General features: G+C 35.2%; 1 protein-coding gene across 1 annotated transcript in view; it reads right to left on the reverse strand.

The window, feature by feature from the left end:
• The window catches only part of IPO11 (importin 11), a 222,537-nt gene that overhangs the window by 51,397 nt on the left and 147,666 nt on the right, over positions 1–23,474 (reverse strand). The gene's annotated exons all lie outside the window — the stretch shown is intronic.

Raw genomic sequence — 23,474 nt, forward strand, 5'->3', positions numbered from 1 at the left:
CAACATATTTTCACATCTTTTAACAATTCTGATTATAACCTAATTACGCCATATTGCAGTTATATGAAACAATCAATTCATTATACAATCATGCTAATTCCTATGAACTACAGGCTTTTCATTATAATTTAATTTCTTTTCATGTTCATTAAAGTTTCAAACAAATGTCCATATTTACATTTAAAAGTTTCTTACCAAGAAACAGAAGTTCATCTTATTGCTGCTCATATGACCGGTGAATAAATTTTCTTTGAAAATGAGTTGTAAGACATTGTTAAACTCCATTCTTTTACCATATTTTTTTCCCTGGTGCACTCAGGAAATAGTGTTCTTCCCATTGGTGCCTCTACAGTGAATGTGCAACACAGAGGTTACCATGGATACAGGAAACTGAGAGACAGGAAATAATTTTATCTGTGTTTCTGAAGTATTGTTGGAAAGGAAATATCAAAAACTTATTTCTTGAGAACACAGAGTTAATTTCAGTTCCCTTAATATATAAGCTCTCCCTTGGAACCTTTGTTTCCTACTTTGTAATTGTGATTTTCAAGAAAAATGAATCTTCTTCATTTTAGAGCATAAACAACTATGAATTACTACTTGAATATGTTTATCAGTAAATGTCATATACTATAGAGCATGAGCATAACATGAAGGCTCCTTCCAGGTCTGATAAGGATTTCTGTGAAAAGGATTTCATATAAATCCTTGATTTTAATATGGCTTTTAATTTCAATAGCATTCTTAACTGGCTGCTCACTGCTTAGGAGTTGTCAAGTACATTATTTCAATTCTTGAGAACACTATCTAGCCCTGTCCTAACTTTAAACCAAAAATTAAATATTATATTTTAAAGAGCTGGTCATTAAGAGCATAACTTATATTTTAAAAGTGGTCATTTTTATAACTATATTGTACTTCAAAGATGATATCACTGTCTTGCTAGTGAGGACACTAACAGTGAGAGAACAAAAGGATTGAAAAGCAAGTCTGGTGAACATGTAGGAAATTGTTTGTTGGATGACCGAATTAATGAAGTTTTCCTCACATTCTGTTTACATTATTTATTAAGAGGTATAAAACTTGCCCAATTTGTGTAAAAAGAAAATGGTATAGTATATTGAATCCATCTTTGTCTCTGATTGACATGCATTTCTGCCCTTTAGCTTTCTTACCGTTAGTTTCCTCACAAGGTCTGCCCTGATTGGTGGCTGCTTCTCCAGATTAACTATTTCCGGAAAGGCTCTGGACATCTCTTTCAAAGCCTTATCAAACAACTTCCCAAATCATAAGAAACCTTATTCTTCCCTAACTCGAATCAATTCCAGTTGTTGTCCCTGAATGAAGGACTATTTCCCCCAAAACCTTACAAAACATCAACTCACAATCAAGGTAACTTTCCGGACCCAGGTTTCTCTTTAGCCACCACTCCCCTTTGTGTTTTCTGTTCCATTAGAATATAAGCTCCATTAGGACAGGGACTATATTAGTATCCCGAGCACTTAAAAACAGTGCTTGGAACAGAGGAAACGCTTGACATTCAGTTTTGTCTAATACTTTGTAACCCCATGTGGGGTTTTATTGGCAAAAATATTGGAATGGTCTGCCATTTCCTTCTCCAGGGGATTAGATAAACAAAGATTAAATGATTTGTAGACAATACATACAGCTAGTGAGTTTCTGAGGCCAGAACTACATCTTCCTGAATTCAGGCCCATGTACTACTCACTAAGCCATCCAGTTGTCTCCAATAGGCACTTAGTAAATGCTTTTTTGTTCATTTCATTAAGTACCTATTAAATGCAATGCACTGGGGAAAATAAAATTATATCATCCTTGCTGAAGAGCAATCTAACAACTAAGAGACTACTAGAACCAAGATGGAAGGGATAAACTATGGGGCATTTAAATAAGAGCTATTACATAAGGAAATTTTGACTGAACTACCTATGAAAATAAGAAATCCATGTATGCCACTTAAAAAGAAATGAAGACAATTTAAAGAGTATTGCTGGGATTTAATAATATTACTGGGAGAGGACCTTAAGTTACATTGATGAAACACTTAAGAATTGTAAGGTAAAAATTAATGGTAGACTAAAATATATGAAGATTATAAATAATGGTGGTTGCTGATTCAAAGTATTATTGCTCAAAGTTGAAATGACTTTAATAGCTTTTATTTACAATAGAAGTGGAAAGTGTGAAAGCAGAGAAATACAAAAGGGTAGAAAAGATATTAACCTATCTAACTAAATATTGCTCAGGTGCTCCACTCAGCCAGGACTTGCTGACCTTCAACAGGAATTAAACTCTCTCCAGAAGACAGGAAGGGACAGCCAGCTATCCACTCCCCCAATTCCCTCTAAGAGGCGGATCAAGACAATGACTCGAGCTGAAGATGATTCTTGAAGATGACTTTCTTCCTTGAGCTAACCTTCTTGAAGCTGACTTCCATCTGAAGTCCAACTTCTTCTTCTTTTTTTTAATTAAATATTATTTTTTATTTCAAACCCTTAACTTCTGTGTATTGACTTATAGGTGGAAGAGTGGTAAGGGTAGGCAATGGGGGTCAAGTGACTTGCCCAGGGTCACACAGCTGGGAAGTGTCTGAGGCCGGATTTGAACCTAGGACCTCCCGTCTCTAGGCCTGGCTCTCAATCCACTGAGCTACCCAGCTGCCCCAGTCCAACTTCTTCTTGAAGCCTCCTTTAGCCCCAGAAATTCAGGGTCTTTTATAGTGGGTTCTTGTCTCTTTCCTTTTTCATGGGGGCCAATCATTGGAGGGAGGGTGAAGTGGGGGGGTGGGTGACAAAAATAAAAATACTGGTGAAGAAGAACAGAGAGAAAGGGAAAAGAGTAGGATCTAAAGGGGATAATACTATAGAAGGTAATACTCAGTAATCAAAACACTGAATATAAATGGGATGAATTCACCCATAAAATGGAAGCTGATGGGAGAATAGATTAAAAACCAGAATCCCACTATATGTTGTTTATAAGAAATACATTTGAGACAGGGTGACACACACAGATTCAAGGTAAAAGGCTGGAGCAGAATTTATTATGTGTCATCTTAAGTAAAAAAAAGCAAGAGTAGCAATCATGATACCAGACACAGACAAAATAGCAATTATGATACTAGACACAGAAAAAATAGAAATTTATCTGATTAAAAGAATAAAGAAGGAAATTACATTTTGCTAACGGGTATTATAAACAATGAAGTAATATCATTACTAAACATTAATGTACCAAATGGTAAAGTATTTAGATTTCTAAAGGAAAATTAAAGGAGAACAAGGAGGAAATGGATATTAAGACCATTGTAGTGGGGGATCTCAACCTTCCCCTTTTAGAACTGGATAAATCAAACCAAAAAAGAAATAAGAAAGAAATGAATGAAATGCTAGAAAAATAAAGTACTGGTTAATCTAATAAAAAAAAGAAAGAAGAAAAGTAAATTTAACAATATCAAAAGATGAAAAGGGTGATCTCACCTCTAATGAAGAGTAAATGAAGGTAATTATTAAGAACTATTTTGGCCAATTATATGTCAATAAATATAACAATCTAGGTTAAATGGGTGAATATTTGCAAAAATATAAATTGCCTAGATTAACTAAAAAACTTTCTCATACAATTAGAAAAAATTATAACAAAGTTCATCTGGAAGAACAAAAGATCAAGAATATCAAGGGAAAAAAATGTGAAGGATGGGGACCTAGGAGTATCAGATCTTAAACTGTACTATAAAGCAGTGGTCATCAAAACAAGAAGCAGTGGTCATCAAAACAAGACAGAAGGGTGGATCAGTGGAATAGACTTGGGATTAATGACCTCAGCAAGCCAGTGTTTGATAACCCCAGTTTTTAGGACAAGACTTCACAATTTGACAAAAACTGCTGGGAAAATTGGAAAACAGTATGGGAAAAAAATAGGTTTAGATCAACATCTTACAACCTAGACCAAGAAATTCAAAAAGGATAAATGACTTAAATATAAAAAGCAAAATCATAAATAAATTAAGTGAACAAAGAATAGTATAGCTGTCAGATCTCTGGGAAAGGAAGGAATTTAAAACCAAGAAAGAGATAGAGAACATTACAAAATGTAAAATGAATAACTTTGATTCTACCAAATTAAAAAGGTTTTGTACAAACAAAACCAATGCAACCAAAATTAGAAGGAAAGCAACATACTGGGAAAACATTTTTATAACAAAACTCTCTGACAAAGGTTTAATTTCCCAAACATATAAGGAACTAAGTCAAATTTATTAAAAAATCAAGCCATTCCCCAATCGACAAATGGTTAAGTGACATGAATAGGCAGTTTTCACATGAAGAAATCAAAACTACTAATAAGCACATTAAAAAGTATTCTAAATCCCTCCTGATTAGATAAATGCAAATTAATACAACACTGAGGTACCACTTTATACCTATCAGACTGGCCAATATGACAGTAAAAGAAAATAACAAATGTTAGAGGGGATATGGCAAAATTGGGACACCAATGCATTGCTGGTGGAATTGTGAATTAATCCAATCATTCTGGAAGGCAATTTGGCATTATGCACAAAGAGCTTTAAAAGAATTCATTCCCTCTGATCCAGCCATACCACTGCTGGGTTTGTACCCCAAGATATAATAAGGAAAAAGATTTGTACAAAAATATTTATAGCTGTGCTCTTTGTGGTGGCAAAAAATTGGAAAATGAGGGAGTGTCTCTTGATTGGGGAATGGCTGAACAAATTGTGGTATCTGATGGTGATGGAATATTATTGTTCTAAAAGGAATAATGAACTGGAGGAATTCCATGTGCACTGGAAAGAACTCCAGGAATTGATGCAGAGCAAAAGGAGCAGAACCAGGAGAACATTGTACACAGAGACAGATACACTGTGGCACAATCAAATGTAACAGACTTTTCTACTAGCAGCAATGCAATGATCCAGGACAATCCTGAGGAACTTATCGCTATTCACATCCAAAGAAAGAACTGTGGGAGCAGAAACACAGAAGAAAAATATATGACCAATCATGTGATTCAATGGGGATATGATTGGGGTTTTGGCGTTAAAAGATCACTTTACTGCAAATATGAATAATATAGAAATAGGTTCTGAACAATGATACATGTATAATCCACGGGAATTGCTTGTCAGCTCCAGGAAAGGGAAGAGAAGAGGGGAGCAAAAGAACATGAATCATATAACCATGGAAAAATATTCTAAATAAATAAAAAGGGCAAAATGACCAATATTGGAGGAGAGGTATAAAAATGGGGACACTAATACACTGCTGGTAGAAATGTGAATTGATTCAACCATTTTGGAGAGCAATTTTAAAATATGCTCAGGGTTATAAAACAGTTAAAACTTAGACCAGTGATGGGCAACCTTTTGAGTTTGGTGTGTCAAAATTCGCCAAAAACCCGAGCATAACTTGGGTGGTGTTGTCACTTCAAGAAAAAAAAAACACCATAACTTCAGGATATTTATAGTTTAAATAATGAAAATGTAAAATTGTTATATATAACTCTACTTAATAAACCAAAACAGGTAAGTTAATATAGGTAGAATTGTCATCTATAGTGCACAGAGTGTCTACACTACACTTCAGCAAATGTTTCATCCTCAGCATGCGGCCCCGTACTTATCTGTATGTGGCTGCATGTCATCGAAAATGGCTACATGTGTGTCATAGGTTTGCTATCACCATCTTAGGCCAAACTGTTGACATTTCCCAAGGAGATCAGGGAAAAAGAAAAAGAATTCATATGTTCTAAGATTGATGCCAGAGCTTTCTGAAAGATATCTATAGCCACCCAAAAGAATTAGAATGGACCACTATTTGGACCACTGTAGGAAACATATGATATCTGATAGAGGAGATATGCATTCAAATATAATCTATGTTTATATCAAGAGGTGAGGCGGGGGAGTAGAAAACAAACAGTACAGATTGACATTGGTTTGGGTCTAGAACTGAACTGGAGAAGGAGAGTGAGATCAGTTTCTGGATATTTCTAAGCATTGTAAATTGAAGGGATGTCCATCAATTGGCTAACAGTTATATCAACTGTAGTACATGTTTCTACTCATTTTATTCTTAGTTACTTCACATAAATCTTTCCAAGTTTATAAAAACTTAACCCACTGATCATTTTATGTGGCACAAGAATATTCCATCACAATCATGTACTACAGTTGATATAACTGTTAGCCAATTGATGGACATCCCTTCAATTTACAATGCTTTACCACCACAAATAGGGCTGCTATAAATATCTTAGAACATATGAAGAAAGTCTTCGGTTTTACTTCACCAAACCAAATTATTTTTCAAAATCAATAAGTAAATACAATGTAATTATGTATATTCTAGCTCTTTCAACAAGTTGCATGAAGATGTGGTTCAATATGGAAAACTGCTTGCAAAAAAGCCCATCTGTCCATTACTTGTTAGGAATAAATATTTGTGCAGATGCTTCTTATAAATCATTTGAATAGAAGTGAAAGCAGGGCTGCAAGTCTATAGTTGTTGACCCTTTGGGGGCATTTTTATATTAATAAAGTTTGGAATTTTTCATCACCTTTGGTTATCTTTTGGTTTTCTTTAAAATCCTTGTGATACTCACAGTTTTGTCAAGTGAAGCACGGAAGTAAGTTTTCACGGATAAAAAACAAATTTGTTCTCAATGGGGCCATTTCTATTCCCTCCATAAAAACAACTGGGACTGTGATGTTAGAGTCAAAGTATGGTAGTTCTACTCTCCTTGATGGTGAACGGTTTGTTATAAAAATGTGTGCCAACCTTTTAGAAATTTCCTCTTTTTGTTATCCTTCCATTTAAAATTCTTAAATGTCTCTAAAAAATGTACTTGAAGTTTTTCACTAAGCATTCTTTAAACTGGCTTTGCCTACAATTATTTCTTTCAGCTTTATAAAGGCAATATTGCTCCCAATCATCCATTATTTCTAAAATTGTATCAATTTGGTACTGTTTAATGGATTGGATTGGACTGGATTCTTGGAGGAATAGCAAGGAGGCTAGTGTTACTGGATCACAGAGTATATGAAGCTGAAAAAAGTATAAGAGACTGAAAAGGTGGGGAGAAGTGGCCTAGTATAAAAAGCCATATATAGGATTTTATCTTTGATCATGGAGGTAGCAGGAAGCCAGTGAAAGGTAGTGAGTTGAGGGAGGGGTGACATGGTCAGACCTATGCTTTAGGAAGATCACAATCACAGATGAATTAAAGATGGCCTAGAGAAAGGAGAGATGTGAGCCTGAGAGACGAACCAACTGAATACTGAAACTGTATTTTGAATATGCCAGTGCAGAGAAAGGGGAGTATACTAGAAATGTTATTAAGGTAGAAATGACAGGACCTGGCAACAAATTGGAAAGGGGAGGTTAAAGAGAGTGAGGAGTCAAGGATGACATCAAAGAATTGAGCGTAGGTGCCTGGGAGAATGATGACAACCTTGAAAATTAGGAAGAAAAGAAGGTTTTGGAGATAGTAATATTATCTCTTAGATATGTTTAGTTTAATATGTCTATGGAATACATCTAATAAGCAGATGTGAAACTGGAGGAGGGGGGGTCACACAGAGGCTGGAGCTAAAAAAACAGATCTAAATAAGAATCATCAGCACAGAGATGATAATTGAATCCACTGGAACTGATGAGATCACCTAGTAAAATCCTATAGAGGGAGAAGAGAAGAGGGACCAGGGCAGAGTTTCAAGTTTCTTCTTTGTCCTTATATCCATCCCTAGAGCCATAGTGCCTGGGACACAGAAGGTTATTTAATAAACTTATTATTTGACTGAATGATTCTATTCTGCCACTGTCTCTAATTTATATATATATATATATAAAATTTTGGACTAACAATATGCCATAACCTAAAGCATTTTTATTCCTGTTGGCTTTTTCAGTGTGTATAATTAGGCCCAGATCTTTAGAGTGATTATTAGTCTCATTTCAATAGTTCTGAAATATTCCAGAGCTTTATCCAAGAAACAGAATATCATCAACAAACAGGAGCATCACTAAGTCCTCAGCATCTATAAGGAATCCCTTTTACAGGTGGAATCTATGCTATGTTGGGCATTTTTCCAGGAGAATGCCAAACACCATAAGCTAGCAGGTATCTCCCTGTATTATGACTGATTTAATCTTAATAATCTGAGAAATATCTCTGTTATTACATCTTTTAGGGAATCTTATATGATTCTGACACATGAATATAAGACATACTTTGTCAGAGGAAAGCCTCCAAGGCTACATGTTACTTCATGGCAACAAGCAATAAAAACAGTGGGACCCTATACTGTTTATAACTTCCAGTAAATTGTTGGTTTAAAAGTATATGATCTACTAGAGAAAAATTTTTATGTGTGAAAGACTACCTGTTTACCTTATATTTTTATCAAGGATGTTTTCAATTCATTTATTATTTCAAATGATAATATACTAAAGTACATTAAATCTTTACAAAATATTTACAATGGCATAGGAGAGAATGAAATTAATATAATGCTTCTTTTACATCAGATATGAAGAATATTTATTTGAATCAATCAACAGGTTCTTGCTCAACACTGAGTGTTAGGAAAGTAGAAATAACTCTAAAATAACACCATGATTTTCCAGACCTATTAAAGGTAGTCAGGTTGATAAGGCAGGCTGATTTTGGCTGTGACCTCACTCCTATCACACAAGAGTATATATACCATCATGGGAGCAGGCTAGGCATTTTCTTCAATCCCCACATCTCCTCAAACCTCTCCAAAAGAGAAAGACCTTTAGCTGTCTCCATGATCTAGGACAGTGATGGCAAACCTTTTAGAGACTGAGTGCCAGGCCCCACCCCCACCCCACCCCTAGACTGAGTACCATGCCATCCCCCCCCCATCCCCAGAGACTCAGTGCTATGCTCTCCCCACCTTAGGGAGAAAGAGCTCCCATTGGCCTGTTGGGTGGAGGGGAGGGTGAAGCGAGGAATGTCCTCAGCAAGTGCAGAGAGGGGAAGGGGAGTGGTCCAAGTGCTGGGATCTCCTCTAGCTCTGTCACCTGTGAGCCACCCACCTTACCATGTATTCCCATCTGCTGCTGGGTAGAGGGATGGGGGATGGGCAAAAAATTTCATCAGGCATGGTGGAGAGGGGGAGGGAAGCAGCTCTGCCCAAGTCCCTCTGCCTTTCTAGTAAAGAACTGGGTGGAGGGGTCGTGCATGGGCACATCATGCCATGTGCCCACACAGAGCACTCTGTGTGCCATCTTTGGCACCCATCACTGATCTAGAACATTCAGAATCCAAAAATCCAAAAGGAAAGTCAAAAATTCAAGACCCCAGTAACTGCTGTTCACTCACCCTTGGGCAGCTCATTCAGCACCCCTCCATTATCCCTCCCATACAGATGGCAGGGAGATCACACTCATAGAGCCAAGGATATGACAAACTTACAATCAAAATCCACCCTGTTCTCCTCATGGAGAACATAAGAACATGAATATAAAGAGAAGAAACTGATCAGGTAATTATAGAAGTCAATCAGCAAATGAAGTGTAGAGTGAATAGAAAGAGAAGGTAGATAATGAAGAGAGCAAGAGAAATACTATTTGGAAAGGGTCACAATAAAGAAAAAATTTAAAACTAAGGAACAAGATTAGCTGAAGGGGAGGAGAGGAAGGAGGAATATGAAAAAAGAAAAAGGGATAAGGGATGAAAGGAAGAGTAGAAACAAGGCCACTTTAAATAATTTTATTTAGATATAGATATACATAATTATGAAAGAATAATAGTCATTTCCTGAAAGATAAATGGTCAAAGAATATGGACAAATTTCACAAAAGAAAAACTGCAAAGTATCCACGGCCACATAGAAATAATGCTACAAGTCACTAATAAATGAAAGGCAAATCAAAACTACACCTCATCTTGCAAATTGGCAAAAATGACAAAATTAACACCTTTTTGATTTTCCTTTTCCTCTCTAAAAAAAATATCCTTTATCATATGAGATGGCTTTCTAGGAGGAAAAGGGGAAGGAGGAGGGATAAATGGGTACTAAGGTGATATAAGAAACAGAAAATATGAATTAAAATTTATTTATAAAAATAATATATAACATTTTCAGCAATAAAAGACTATTGTTTTCTCATGTTTCTTTGCATGAAAAGAGAGTAAGTACATGGGTCAAGGCCAAAAGATGAACCTAGAATATAGGTTAAGATGGAGATAAGAGATTAAGATGATGATTGATAATGCTGTGAAACATTGCCATAGAATGGAAGAAGGTCAGGTTCAAACCTTGGCTGCACTTCTTACCACCTGTGTGATCCCAAACAAGTTATTTACCTCTCTCAGCTTTAGTTTCCCCATTTGTAAAGTGAAGAGACTGGATTTCATAGCTTCTATGATCCCTTCATTTCCAAATCCTAGGAGTACTGTGAAATCATGAGTGTTTCCTATTTTCTAATTGAACTCCTCACTTAATATTAAAATTATAAGTGCAAAAATTTTAAAAATCTTCAAGTAAATTGGATACATTTTACAGTAATTTTGGATCTATAATGCAAAATATTTTTCATATAATCATAAAAAAGTATGTTTTTAAAAAATAATTTCATTGTACTTTGTAGTTACAAGTGATTATAAGCCAAGTTTGAAATGACACTTTATTTAAGCAGGTATTTGTGGAGCAAAATGGAAAAATACATATAGTTAGCTAGATTCAATCCAGGCTGAAAAACTGTCATCCAAAAAAAAAAAAAACGGCTGATAAGGGGAAAGACTTAGATTTGGTTGAGTTTGAAATGTCAAGGGACAATCCAGGTAAAAATATCCTATAGGCAGATGGAAATGCAGGTTTGGAACTCAGTTCCTGAAAACCTAGAGTATTCCACCTGATAATTGTGAAGAGTCTGCAACCTGTCACATGAGTTTCAGTTAAAGAAACTAAGGTTGTTTACGAAAGAGATTTCAGGCATAAAGATAACATGATAGCTGTTTTTAAATATCCCAAATATTAAGGTTTATTCTATTGGACAGTTTTTAAATGGTTATATGACACTTACCAATTATTTATTAGATATTGATCTCCCTGACAAAAAGCAGATTTGTTTTTTAGACAAAGTATTTAATGAAATAAAAGCACCTTTAGGAAAGGGATAGTTTTGTTTTTTATTTAAGATTCTCAGAAAATTTTACAGTGTCCTGTCCATAGGAGATGTCCAAATGTGTTGGTTGAATTGAATTATGATCAAAGCATATTCAGCATAACAGATTCTTTACATTAAGGTCTTCTTGACTATTATATAATTTGTTTAATCACAAGATATATAGCCACATAAAGCATAAGCTCCAAGAGAACAAGAGAAATGCTAAGTGCCAAAGTAACTCAAGCCTGGGTTCATTTTACTAAACTGCTATATTTATGGCTTTGTGGCTTTTTAGTGAAAATGAAACATCAGCATAATAAAGGCACCCAAAAGGTTAGTTCTGTGAAGATAGGAGTAACTCTTCCCTTATCTATTTCTAAATTAATCAACAAAAACTGAAAACACTCCCTACTTAACACTAAGTAGGGGAGGTCCACAAGTCACTTACTAAAGTGGGTAAAAACTCCAGAAGTGACTGACCACCCCCTGGGCTGTGCTAAGCAAATTTAAAGACTGCAACTGGCTCTCATAAAGTGGAGGAAGGGACAGGAAGTAACGAGAAAAAGGACTATAAAAGTCCTGAACTTCCTGTCCAAAGGGGTCTTCAGCCTGAATTTTTGGGCTTGGAGGATCTTGGATGGGGCCTGTGGCTTGGAGCTACGATTCGGTGCTTCAACCTGGGACTCTGGCTCTTGGACTGCTTCTGATAAGACTGTTCACCCTCCTTTCCTGGCTTCTGGAGGGATTAGTTCCAGAGAGGCCTCCCCTTTTGGAGGAGGCTGTGTGGGTTGAATCCTTGTTTAATTTGCCAGCAAGTCCCCTTAGCTGAGGGGTTAATGAGCCCTGCGTGGGTTGAGCCAGGGACCTAAGCAACATTTAGGGTGACAGGCTAGACTTCTTACTATATCCTCCTTTATATTTCTCTACTTTCACTCTTTCCACCTCTGTAAATAAATCTAATGAAAGTCAATTTGACTTGAGCTATATTTTTAAATCAGCGACCACAGTATTATCTTAGAATTCTCATATATTTAGTCAAGCGCTTAATTTTAATTCCTTACATCTCAAACTAGATGTAAGGGACTAGATCTAATTTTTTTAAGCTCTTGAGACCCTCTCAGCTCTTCAATAAAGATTTTTTTTTAAATTTTTGTCATAACTGGCAGAAAGTAGAAATGTATTTACCTCTTCTCAGAATATTTTAAATGTCATACAAGTAATAACAAAAGTAATAAATTAGTTGCACAGAATATCAATATAAATAAATTATACAAATAATGAACAAAGATTTAATTAAACTGGAATAATGGCCATATTTATGAAAATCAACAAACTACCCTACTATTAGGAGAAAAAATAGCAATTTAAATCCAATGTAAGATTATGTAAATAGTGTTTGATAGGTCTTATACATTTACTCATCTGAGTAATGTCTGAAAGCTTTTCAAGTGTGGTCATTTATGGATAAAAAGAAGGAAATGATGCTTTAGTTCCTATAATATTCAATAATACAAAATGTAGTAATTTACCTTCATTTTGAAGAACACATACTTATGTAGTCCACATTCCAGGGGTTTTAATTATCTAAGAGCATCCAGTGTCATTGGTACATATAAACAAAATAGCAGGGCTGCAACTAGCTTCTGTTTTTTTACTCCTCTATTCCAGATGAACATATTGACTTTGGGTTACCTTCAGGGTCAAAATCTTTGGGTTACCCTAAGGAAGATATCACTTCTAAGGTTTTGGTGTCATATTCAATAGTTTGAAGTGAGCCTACTTTGAACAATGAAAAAAGACCACATGTTGGACTCATCTGATCTAGTCTTTGAGATTTTTCCATCTTTTTACTGTTCCAACTAACCTCATCACAATGCTATTGCTCTCACAAGTCTAATCTTTTAGTAAACACATTTCTAAGTAAAAGAATAGCAAGAATATACTACTAATTAGGATTCCTTTTACATCAGCCTCCTCTTAGAATAGATTTATAATAATAATTTCTATAGCATATACTGTGTGCTAGTTATAGTGCTGAACACTTTATAATTAATTTTTTAAAATCTGAGTTCAATTTCTTCTCAAATTCTTTAATTTGATCCTCACAATAATTCTGGGAAGTTGGTATTATTATTATTATTGTTATTATTATTATTCCTATTTTACAGCTAAGGAACCTGAGGCAAGCAAGAAATATGTGACTTACCCAGAGTCACATAGCTATTAAACATTTGAGACTGGATTTGAACTTAGGAAGATGAATCTTCCTGACTCCAGGTCCAGTGCTACTTAGCTGCCCTACTTTCTTAGATAACAGTGGTCAAACTCTCAACCTTCTTTATTGGCAGACTGAACCACATTAACATATAAACGGGAACTGATTAACAAAATAAATAAAAATACAATACAACATAGATAATGTTAATTTTGGTTTTCTAAGTTAATATGTGGTTCTCAATGATTCATTTCTATTTTAGAGTTTGATACCATTAGTTGTAAAAAAGAGTGAATTTGAAGAATACAGATGAGCATGAGAAGACAAATGAAATTGGGCAAAGTGAGGTATCCAGAACTAGAAAAATGATATATACAATGACTATGATAATGCAAAGAGAAAGAATAACAAAAATAAAATTGTAACAACACTATGAAATTAAAATGATCCAGTCCTGGTTCCAAAGAGATTCCAAAAGGCACTCACTCCTCCATCCACTTCCTGGTAGAAGTCAGGAACTTCACATATCTAAAACTGTTAAGACTTTTAAAAACTTATCTGGAGGAGCAGCTGGGTAGCTCAGTGGAGTGAGAGTCAGGCCTAGAGACAGGAGGTCCTAGGTTCAAACCCAGCCTCAGCCACTTCCCAGCTGTGTGACCCTGGGCAAGTCACTTGACCCCCATTGCCCACCCTTACCAACCTTCCACCTATGAGACGATACACCGAAGTACAAGAGTAAAAAAAAAAAAAAAAAAAACTTATCTGGAGTTCACAATCTGAGGCAAATGTAAAGTTTTCAAGAACTAGAGGGGGTGGCAGCTGGGTAAGCTCAGTGGATTGAGAGCCAGACCTAGAGACAGGAGGTCCTAGGTTCAAATCTGACCTTCCCAGCTGTGTGATCCTGGGCAAGTCATTTAACCCCCCATTGCCTAGCCCTTACCACTCTTCTGCTTTGGAACCAATACGCAGTATTGATTCCAAGATGGAAGGTAAGAGTTTAAAAAAAAACCTACAGGCAATATGTAGTAAATAAATATATTATTCTACTAAAACTAAATTATTTTATTTCTCATGTGCACATATAAGACAAATCTAGAATATTCTCCCTTTCACTTTAAATAGGAGATATGGAAGGGTTTTCTCAAAGCTAATAGATATAGGGGCTAAAAAAAAGGTTGAGAATTCTTCTCAGAGATGCTCTTAGAGGAGGTGAGGAGATATATTGAGAAATGTAGGTTGCATTAAAAACAAAAGATATCTAAAATACATTAAAAATAATAAACAATAAGAGTTTTACATTTGGAATAAAGATATTTCAAAAGAAACAGACTTACGCCTAAGATCCAGGTCTCAAAATCCAAATTTCCCAATCAATGTGTTCCTCTGTCCCTTTCTCCCCTGAGCATACATCTCACCTGGAATTTTATCCCAGGAGTCTATTCCTGTAATATTTTTATCTTCTGATGTATTAATGCATTAATTAATCATTCTGTCCCTCTTTTAATTTCCCTTCACATTTCTTGCAAGTTGATAACTTTTATCCACAGGATAGGCCAAAAATAATTTTACTGTCCTGCCCCAAACTACAGATTATAGTCAATTTTATACCATATCTAATTGTTGATATATATTGGCTCAGATGAAATATGACTGACACCATCATTGTAATGTATTATGGCAATGATGGAGTTTCAAAATGTCAAGTCAAAAAAGACAAGAAGATTGATCTTTCCTGGTGAGAAGGAAACTTCTGATAACATTGCATATTGACTAAATATTCTAGAATAGAAAATCTCAGGATGGGAAGGAAATGCAAAAATCCCGACAGCATTAATTTATTCAAAAGTCACTGAGCACTTCTGTGTGTTTATCATTATCATGATAAATGCTGAGGGAGCCACAAATGATTAATATTTTTTAAAAAAAGAGTTTTGAGTTCACTTGCACCTGAGGAAAACAAATTTGGTAGAAGGAAAAGTGGGCTAAACACTCTGATTTCAGTTAACATTAGGAGGAAAAGCCTCTTAGCTTACTGGTCATAGAGCATATTTCTGCCCATTCTGATTCAGCTTCCACATAAGACTAACTTGCTATATATGTTTTAATGTATATATGTACATTTATATAGATATATATATTACCTACTAATTTACACACCGATTTTTCAGATGTCTGGAACCAATTTGATAGTCTTCTGAAAGTTATATTTTATAAGTATCCATCAACTTGCATAATAATTTTGGGAGTCTTGAACACCAGGACTGGCAAGGTTTCTCCCAAGGCTTCATCTATAGGAAATCTGGATTCGGAAGACTGTTTCCCTATGCGCTCTCTCTCTCTCTCTCTCTCCAGGAATAACTGCTTGAACCAAAGAGGAAAACATCTGGTCAAACTTATTATTAACTATTTAGTAATCTATCACCCTAGACCATGCTAAAAGTAATCATTTCCCTTTGATCTTCAATATCACTGATCCACAACTGAAATAATGAGATAATAAATAGATTCTCTCTTTAATTCCCTGATTGTCCTCCTGAGGCTTGTCTTTTTAGAAGAAGCATTCTCTTTAACTAAATACCTAAGAAAAGTAGATAGTCTGAAAGTTGATTATCCCAACTAGAAAAACTAAAAGAATTGGCTTTTAATCATGGGATTTTGGAGTGATATTTCATTAAAAAAATGCATCTATTTAAAAAAGCCTATATGAAAACAAAACCCAATGGCAAGATTTGCACTTAACTGATAAGAACAAAGATGATGAGCACTCTGGGATATCGTTATTCATATAGGGTTTTTTCCCCCAAAGGAATTAGCTCACATTTATACATCAAGTTTGCAAAACAGAGTTAGGCATATTTTCTTATTTAATTCTCATAATCCTATATAAGCTAAGGTATTTTTGTCCCTATCTTGGTATATTAGGAAACATATTAAATGATTTATTCAGGATGACATAGTCCGGGGCAAGATTTGAAGGAAAGTCTTTTGTTTTCAAATATACCACTCTACCATTCTGTCACAATTCCCCTTCATTAGAAAAATACTATGGTATAGTAAAATAAAAAAATAGGAAAATTGGAATCAGAAAAATGTGGGGTCAAATCCTGTCACTGACATTAATTGTATTAGCATGAACAAGTCAATAACTCTGAGTCTTAACAGTATTATTTTAAATAATCCCATCCAATGAATCAATTGATCCAAACAATGTATATGTATATTTTGCAATTTACAGGTAACTTGATATAATTACACTGACTGAACTCAGAATCTCTAGATAAGAATTAAAAGTCCTGGTACTACCATTTAATAGCAGTAAAATCTTGGAGCAAGTCACAACCAAAGCAAACCTTAGTTTTTTCATATGTAAAATAGGGATAACAACATTTGCTATATTTCCTGATAAGGTTGTAGTAAGGATAAAATGAGAGAATTTCATTTGTGTATATATAAATAAAATAATAAATCAGTTAAATAACAAATTTAAGAAGTCTAATAATAATGGCAGACATTTATGTTTTAAAAGTCTGCAAAGCACTTTACATTCATTATTTCATTTGATCCTTACAACAATCTTATGAAGTAGTTGCCATTATCCACAAGAGCTCAAAAGGGCACTGAAAGAAAGTCTGTAGGGCAATATTAATAATGGGAACACTTGCAAACTGCATAAAGGTCTCCTCTGAACAACCCAGTAAGGTAAATAAATAAAATGCTATTACAGGTGGGGGAGGGGAGGCATCTGGGTGGCTCAGTGGATTGAGAGCCAGGCCTAGAGACAGGAGATCCTGGGTTCAAATCTGACCTCAGACACTCCCTAGCTATGTGACCCTGGGCAAGTTACTTAACCCCCATTGCCTAGCCCTTGTCACTCTTCTGCCTCTACACAGCATTGACTCCAAGATGGAAGATAAGGGTTTAAAAAAAAATGCTATTACAAGGCTCATGATGACAGAAAAAGAGAGGTCCAGCACGCCAGATTAAAGATGGCTTAGGTTCCAGGTATACTTTAGTATTCCTATAGAGATGAAGAAATTGAGATTAAGAAGCTAGGTAGCACAATGGAGAAAGCACCAGGCCTAGAGTCAAGAGAATCTGGATTTAAATCTGGTCTCAGACACTTCATAGCTGTGTGGCCCCTGGCTAAGTCATTTAATTCCAACTGTCTAGTCTTCACAGTCAGAAGATAAGCATTAAAAAAACAAAAACAAAAAACAGCCAGAGGGATGAACTGATACAGTTTTTAAGGACATAAACCCAGGTCTCATGACTCAAAGAACACTGCCCTTTTTATTTCTAAAAGGTGCACTATTTTAGAAATAAGAGTTGAAGCAGCTGTGTAGCTCAGTGGATTGAGAGCCAGACCTAGAGTCAGTAGGTCCTAGATTAAAAAATGGCCTCAGACACTTCCTAGCTGTGTGACCCTGCAGGAGTCACTTAACTCCCATTGCCTAGTTCTTACCACTCTTCTGCCTTGGAACCAATACCAAGTATTGACTCCAAGACAGAAGGTAAGGGTTGAAAAGAAAAGAGAGTGATATTATATAATAGCAGCCCTAAATTTTTTTAGGATAAACTCTCTTCATACATATAAAAGATTTGGACATTTTTGTTGTCTCAACAAATTCTCTCTACAAGTGTTTAAGGGAAAAAACCCTCCTAAGTGTTTAATAAGAGACATTTGGAAACACTTTTTCTACCAACAGGTATCCCCTACTGCTTATAACCTTGCTACATGAGTTGACCTTTTCTAGAATGTCAGCTTGAAAAACCTTATTTCTAATATCTAAAGTATTAATCAACTTTAACTAACAAAACAGAGTATTTAGGCATGCCTTCAGTCTTTGTCAGACTCATTTAAAGTATCTGATATTACAATATTTTAGAAATATGGTATAATTAATACATAAACCAATTTATTCTTCTAGATAATTCAAGATTCATCTCCATATGAAATCATAACAATAAAACAATGTACGTGGTCACTTGCCCCAGAGTTCTTTCCAACTCAGATTCAATGGGCTTACTCAGTTCTCTTGTAGATATATTTTCACTAAACTCAGATTTAATATATTATCAATCTCTGGAGACGTTCATACAACAATCACCAATTTAATTCAAAAATTAAACAAGCATTTGTTAAATACCTACTATCTGTAAGATTTTATTTTCAAGGACTTTTCTAAAACTTCAGAGCAAAATTCTATAAACTGTGCTCAAAAGCTGTGTGTTAAAAAAAAACCTGAAGGGTGCATGTGCTATATGTTCTTTCTGTATATAATACAGATAAGCTTTCTTTTATCAGAAAATGAATCATTTGCTTATTATTTAGCTGCCCAAAATTTCTGGAGTCAAACTCAGGGCCCAACTATAGCAATTAGTTTTTTCAAGTGTCGGGGTTATCAATTTCTTCTGCTTACAATAGATGATTTATCTAGTGTTCCCACTATTTTGCATGATGCTAGATTCTCATAAAATGCCTCAGATCCTTTTGAACTATGTAATAGGTATGATATAAAAGCTAATACATGCAATAAATAAGAAAATAAGCAATGCTTAACAGTGTTTTCTAAATGAAATTGTTTAATAATTGCATTGTCTTTTAACAGAAAGAGTAACAAAATAAAGAGAAAAATACTGTCTCAAAATAGGATTCTCCTCTAATCTCACTTAAACAATTGTTCTGGAAGCATCAAAGGCTTGTACAAATGCATGGTGGTGGGGGAGTAATGCTGCAGGTAAAGAATCTAGAGAAAACATAAAACAATGAGGCCAAAATTGGGCCAAGGCCCCTTCCCAAAGGGAATTCTGTATCCTGCAGCTCCTGCTCTACTAAGTCCACAGGATGTAACACAGACTTTCTTTTTAATACAGATAAGGAATGAACTGACAGTTTGTCAAATCTATCCTCTTTCTGGGAATGTGTGTGTATGCATGCATATACATGCATGTTCATGAAAAAAAAGGCAACCCATTCCCAATGGGTTAATAATGGATAAGTAATATTTTTTTACTATGATAGTGAAGACAATGAGAATCCCTAAACCCTCGACTCTTCAAAAGAAACGCCAGTTATCACAATTATTCAATATTTAGCCACAATAAATGACTGGTTTGGGACAATGATTAATTAGTGATTAACAAATTTTTAATAAGAATAGAATTCTAATAAACATATTTTATAAGGAAAAATTTTAAACAATGTGGCAAATCTAGCTACTTCCTCTTTCTACTATAACTCTTTATGAGCTAGCATTTTGCAATAGGGTGTGCAATTCATCAAGTAAGTGGAAAGCTAATCAACCATATAAGACGTGTCCAGATGATGAGTGGTGGGGGCCTTGGAAAATGTGCTGACTCTTGACTGAGGGACATTGTTAGCATATCAATTTGAAGGTCACCCCAACCAACCAAGACTCAATAAGAAGCTGAGATACCTGTTCAAGAAGAGAGAAGCCAATCACTGCTAGAAAATAGATCTCCTGTCCATTGTTTCCAACTGTATCACTCGCCCACTGAGATTGGGGGTTGACGATAGAATTGAGATCTTGAATAATATAATGTTAGGGTATAAAAAGAGGAGAAAACTCTCAATCAATTGTCTTAGGTTGGGAGAAAAACCTAATGATTCAGATTTGCTGAGAGATACCAATCTCTCTCAATATTCTCTCTCTCTAAAAACTCTATTACTGGCTTGGGGCTTTTCTCTTTTTTATTTCAGTCTGGTTGAAAAATATTTACCACAATACCATGGATAAGTAATATCTGTAAAGAGATCAAATAATACCTAGTATTTACATAGTTCCTTAACATTTTCAAAATGCTTTGCAAGCATCTTTTCCCCTTATTTTACAGATAAGGAAACTGAGGCAGAGGTTAAATGATTTGCCTACAGTTACACAACCCAGTATATAAAACAAAATTTGAAGTCTTTCCAGATGTAGATCTCACTCTTTTATCTATCCATGAGAAATCTAACACGTACTTCATGAATGAGCTCTGGTTCTAAGAGAGGAGACTGTCTTTGAGAACCCATACAGGCTCACCAATCAATAAATCAGCAACACTACTACATAGCAGCCATTAAGCTGGGCACAGAAACAATCTTGATTCGCAGGAGTTTTCTTCTCAATAGGTTCAAATTCCTTGCAGTCATAAGCCATCTCTTTAATATAAGACTATTCTGGTATTGTTTATATGGCTATTGATCATGGCAAGTTGTGATTTTTTGGGGGGGAAATCACAAATAATGCAAAAGGCAACAGAACAATGAACTACCAATAGAAGCAAACTGAAAAATATTACTAAGGGTTGTATGCAAGAAGTAGCAAAAAAGACACCATCAGCCATAGATATAATCAGAAAAGGGAATATACTAATCACATACTGAGAAAGTGAAACAATAATGATAATTAGTTATAATGATATAGCATTAATATAAAAAAACCCATCAAATAGTCTCCAGTGCATTGGGAGGGAATGAATTATGCAGGATGAGAAGTAATATTCGAGCTGTCTATAATCTACACTCCTGCAATAGCATATGAAATTCCATGGATCCATCAAAGTATAAAAATTAACTGACAAAACATATGTTGGGTTTATCCTATATTATCAAAGTGTCTATTCTACCTATTTAATAAATATGTAGAATTCTAAAAGATCACAGGTTCATAAGATTTAGAGTTGGAAGGAACTATAAAAGTTATTTAGTCCATTTTGTTGTTGAAGAAAATGAGGCCCAAAGAGGTTAAACTATTTGCCCCCAAACTCACAGCTAATAAATGTTACAACTAATATTTTAATTTGGATCTTATGTCTCAGGGTTCATCAAAGTTTTCCATGCAGTCATACAGACTCCCCACTGTCAAAATGAGTATGAATGTCATATACCACCCTCAGATCTAAAACTATTCTCCTTATCCACTGTCAGCCTAAGTCTAGATGAGCCTATTGGTTTGATCTTTTACCAAAATCAAAATAGATGACTGTATTTGAACATATTTTAAAAACCTCTAAATTATAGGAAAACCTACAGAAAAATTTTTAAAAGCTATGTCTTGAACAATTTTCTACTTAGCAATTTCCTAGTGGGAAAAAATTAGAAATAATATTAAATATGAATCTAAATATCTCTAAATATGATGGCTACAGGCAGGGAAACATTTAGGAGAGAATTTCAGTTCAGTTAAATTGTAATGAGGATCTGAACTAGAATAGTTGAAGGTGGCGTGGAAAAGGATGGATAGATGTGAAGGGGCAGAAGAGAAAAAGGTATAACTATCTTTTTTAGTTAATATTCTAAATAATCTGGCTGCTCCTGTGAAGATATTGTCCTAACCTCAATTTGTTGCACTTCTCAACTTCTATAAAGTATAAAAAGGCTATACTTGCTTCCTCCAACTCCTTAAAAACCATTACTTGGTCCTCAAATATTTACAAAACAGTTTCCATTCCCAACCCAGTGAAAATTTATTTCAGAGCCATCCATTACTAAATAATGCCTAACCCAATGAAATCCTCTCTATCTGCAGGTAGTTTGAACATTCCAATAACTTTGAAAATGGTTAATCCAACCCTGCTCTATACACACTGACTTCATTTCTACAGTACCATTATTCTCCAGGTTTTCTTCCTACTTCATTAACCAGTCTCACTCTCCTTAAGCTATTTCTTCCTCCTTGTGAACATTCCCCAAGGCACTGCCTTGATCTTCATTCCTTTTCTTTATTTCTTTCTCTTTGGGCAATCTCTCTTTTATTCCTATGACTTTGATGATCACCTCTCTGAAAATAAAGTCACAAATCTAGAACTCCAAAATGAACCTGAGTTCCATGTGGAATCTAGTCCCATATTTCTGACTACTAAAAATACACTCAAGAACACTTTATCCACATATCAATCACAACCTGTTTAAATCTCAACTAATGTTCCTACACTACCACCTCTTCCCATTTTCTACTGACAGCACCATCATTTACTCAATCATATTCTTTTTCCCTCTCCCACTGACATTCCCCTAATTTTGGAACTGTTACCTCTTAACCAGACTACTGTAACAGCTTCCAACTTCCCACCACCAACAGTTTCTTCCCTTCTCCAGGTATAGTGGAAAGGACACTCACTGATTTTGGAGAATTGAATTCAAATCCTGGCCCTGCCACTTCCTACCTGGATCTGCCACTTCCTACCTGGATAATCTTAAACAAATAAAGTCACTTCTCTGGGCCTCTTCATCTCTAAAATAAGACTAGATGGCTACCAAGATCCCTTGTAATTCAATCTATAAATCAATCAATTCTTCACAATAATTTGGGAGTCCCTGCCTAATGCTTAGGTGAAATCATCTCATCATTATGCAAAAACAAAACAAAACAAAACAAAAACACTTCAGCCATTCCTCAAGGCCTATTAATTAAAAATACAAAATAAACTTCTCTGTATGGTTTTTCAACTTTCCAGTTTTATGTATCATTATTCCTTATCAAATGAATGGTATTTGTGAAACACTTAGCATATTGCCTAATACATAGTAGGTACTTCATAAATGCTTGTTTCCTTACCCCCATCTTCTTTCCTTCTCTCCCTCTTCCCTCTCCTTTCCTTCTTCCCTCCCTCTTTCTTTCCCTTTTCTTCTCTTCCCATTACCCTCCTTCATTCCATTTTTCCTTCTATACTTCTAGCACTCCATATTCTAGGAAAACTGGTCCTTTTTGGCCTTTAGAGCATTTATATGTTCTATCCTACCCTCCTACAGAAGCCTTACTGTTACCTTTCCCTGAAGAAATCTATTCTGTCTTTCTAGGTATAGTTCAGATGCTACTTCCTTCATGAAATCTACCTTGATTTTTTCAGTTGAAATAATTCCATTTCTCCCCAAACTTTTTGTGTCATTCTGCTAGATTTCCCTCTCCTTTACATTTAATAATTCTCTCACTTGTATTAGAGTTATGTCCAGGTCATATTCTTTTCAACTAGAACTAAGGAGCTTGAAGTCAGGAACAGTGAGCACTGGATATACAAGGGAGGGAAACCCTATTTCTGCCACTTACTGGTTTTTGCAAGTTACTTAATTTTTG

This window comes from Gracilinanus agilis, chromosome 1 (assembly GCF_016433145.1).
Source record: "Gracilinanus agilis isolate LMUSP501 chromosome 1, AgileGrace, whole genome shotgun sequence".
Classification (NCBI taxonomy): domain Eukaryota; kingdom Metazoa; phylum Chordata; class Mammalia; order Didelphimorphia; family Didelphidae; genus Gracilinanus; species Gracilinanus agilis.